Consider the following 3,462-nt stretch of genomic DNA (forward strand, 5'->3'; position numbering starts at 1 on the left):
AGCTATAGTATCACCAGCTTAATCACATCCTTGTTTATGTCAGGGACAGAGCAGCATCACATGAGTCATATTCTTTCAATCATTAATAGGGAAAAAAGGGGTGGCTTAGACTGGCACAGGTCCACCTTGTAAACTGTTGGGTTGACGAGCTGCAGAACTGGTTGTTGTTTTAGTCCTGCATTTGCATGTGAATGGGTGCAGCTCAAAACCTGACTTGCAAATTGTACCCTCATTTGAATGCCTCAGTAAAAGCATGGAAATGAAGTTTTTTACTGGAGGTCTATACTTTCTTTGTACATGAACTTTTTTTTCAAAGTCTATTTTTGCTGAAATCCTGTTCTGACAGTCTAAATTTAGCAGAATGTATAATGAGTTATTTTGAAGGAGCTTCTGAATATTGCAGTAGAGCTGTTCATGCTGCCACTTAGGGCACACATTTTCATTTTTATATCCTTTGCAATTTGCTGGATGTTGCAAAAAACATGTATTATTCGAACTATCAACATTAGGCTACATCTGAACTGAGTTTATACATCTGACAGACCACAAATGCCACAAAAGAAGCTCTAACAGCATTTATTTAAAGAGGAACTAACGTTTTTTTTCAACCTGGGCCCTATTTTGTGATCTTCTTTTGCCTAAATGAGTAGGATGTTCAGTATGTCACATTTCTCCAGTACAAAGCTAGGGCTGACCTGCCTGCAGCCCATGAGCGTGTGCTATATTAAATAATAGGGCACTCAGACAGCGTCAAACAACGTCAAAATACGTCCTCTAAAAGTGCACTTTTTCACACAGATAGGCTCGGATTGTTTGTATAATTATCCGAAAACATAACGGAAAGGAGAAATGAACATCTGTGTTCACCTTTAGCTGGATTTGGACATGTTCCAAATCCAGCTGACATACACGGAAGCAGAGCTCATTGACATTGAAGAGCGGATGAGGAGAGACAGGGAGCAGCAACAGACAGAGGAACATGTCCGAATCCAGCTGAAGGTAAACACAGACGTTCATTTCTCCTTTCTGTTATGTTGTCAGATAATCATACTAACAATCCGAGCCTATCTGTGTGAAAAAATGCACTTTTAGTGGACATATTTTGACGTTGTTTGATGCTGTCTGAGTGCCCTATTGTTCACGGGCTGTTCACGGGCTGCAGGCAGGTCAGCCCGAGCTTCGTACTGGAGAAATGTCACATATTGAACATCCTATCATTCAATTAGACAAAAGCAGATCACAAAACAGGGCCCAGGTTGAAAAAAACATTAGTTTTCTTTAACTAGTTAACTAGTGAATGCAAAAATGTGCACTGGTGGATCGAGTTGGGTTGTTGTTGAACCTTACTGGGTTAATTAATGAGGCTCAAATGTCTCTCAGTGCAACTAGTGTTACCACCAGTGGCGTAAGGAAGTCAGGATGGGCCCCAGTGCACACTACAGTGCATGCATTATCTTGACACAAAAGCCTGCTTCCGTTTAACACTTTCAGTATGGTACCTTTGGAACCAACAGTAACCCTTCAGACATGGTACCTTGACCCTAGCGTTTCCACCACAAACAGTACTCTTAAATGTGGGCAGGGCTGTTGTCTAATAAAACTCTCCATGGTATCAGTGGTTACATGAGGCTCAAAACCAGCCACAACTCAGCCCTGAGCAGAGTGACCGTCCTCTACTGACCAATCAACAGACTGCAGTGTTCACAGCTCCACCTTTTAGTACCAGATCTGTGTGCTAGGTACCCCAACAGAGGGGGGACCAAAAATGGGGACAGTACGGAAAGGTTCCATTGGTACCATCCACAACTTTTCAGTTGAAACAGAAATAAAAGCGTACCGAACTCAGTTGTACTGTACCATACAGCTTGGTGGAAACAGGGCTAAATAGTTGACTTGTAAGGTCAAAACGACCTCAAATGGTGTCACTAGTGGAAAATTTTGGTCCTTCGTAATTAACTAGTATATATTTTGAGCCTCACTAGTTAACTTGTAAGGTAAAACGACACTCCAGGTAGTGTCACCATAGTCAACTAGCTCAGTAAACTGACGTCTGATATCAAGGATATCGAATAATGCTTAAGGAGCTTGCCATACTGTACAGCTTAATTACTGCCTCACGTCCAACAACTGAACTTCAGGTGGTGATAGGTGATAGATTTGCCTGACACCTGTTGAATCAACAGGCATGTGGATATTTGACAACTTTGCATCGTTGGCTTTCCCATGTCGTTCACAATCACAATGAACAAGCAGCAGGCAGTAAAAGTGGGCCTGTCTATGTGTGAAGTCCACGCTGACTGCAGAGCAGAGAGGAGGAAGAGAAGAGCAAAAAGCAAGCCCACATCGTATTGGCCTATCTGTTTCATGAAACAACTCAAGATCAATTTACTACTGACCTGGAGCTTGGAGCTTCCTCTGTTGTCATGGAGCTGCAGTTGTCCAGATTTGACATCTCATCTTTCTGGGCACTTTTACGACTTCATGTCCTGAACGTGAGTTGAGCTTGTTTCATCAAACTTTCAAGAGTGAACGGTCAAGTTCTATTTTTAAAGGGGTACTCCACTTTAGTACTGCACTTCAATGGTATTGGGATAACTACAGGAGGTAGATTTTAAATGGAATCAAAGCAGCAGAGACTAAAATATTCTGACTTTTAGTCTCCAGTAACCCTGAAACCCATCTTCTGATCTTCCATAAATATGGACGCCCACAGCAAACTGATGTTTTTCTGTCACGTTAATGAGCTTCATAAGCATCTGCAGAAAACCTACATGTTACAGTTCAAACAACACATTCTCACTCCAACCTCGTCACATATTGACGTTTGGTCATGGAATTTCCACATCTACAAAGGTACCCTGGGTGTGTTGGTTGTTGATGTTCTTGGACACAGTGTGAAGTTCTGCCTGTTACATGCACTTCCGTTTTCACAGGAAATTTACTGTTTACATACAGTCTCTTTCAAAATAAACCCACCACGTTGGTACACGACTGCAAATTGATGTTTTTTTTTCCTTCAACAACAAAAATATGTGGTTAGGTTTAGGAAAAAAGCACAGGGTTTGGCTTTAGAATCTTAGGGGACGTGAACACTACTCTCTCGGGTAAAAGCTGGTGTTTGTTGGACCCATTCGCTACCCCTCCCAGCCACCCCACTCTGACTTTCACCACCCTAACTTTCGTCCTTGTCCCGTAGTGTTTCCCCCTGACACCGCTGGATGCCCTTAAACTACAACGGCAACTGGCCGCGTATCATGCTGACGTTAAAGGATGCCTTTGTTGGTTTCTAGCGAGTCGTTGCCCATGCGCCAGATTTCAATGCCTTTGGAGTGGGACTGGACTCCAAACAACACAAATATGGCATAAAACACTAAATAAAGTATGGTTCACCATGAAGTTGTGAAATCAGGTTTGTCCATGTCAGTGAAATCAGGCTTGGTGGATCTTGCCTGAGCTTGTGAC

Source organism: Epinephelus fuscoguttatus, linkage group LG18, assembly GCF_011397635.1.
Source record: "Epinephelus fuscoguttatus linkage group LG18, E.fuscoguttatus.final_Chr_v1".
NCBI classification, from domain to species: Eukaryota; Metazoa; Chordata; class Actinopteri; order Perciformes; family Serranidae; genus Epinephelus; species Epinephelus fuscoguttatus.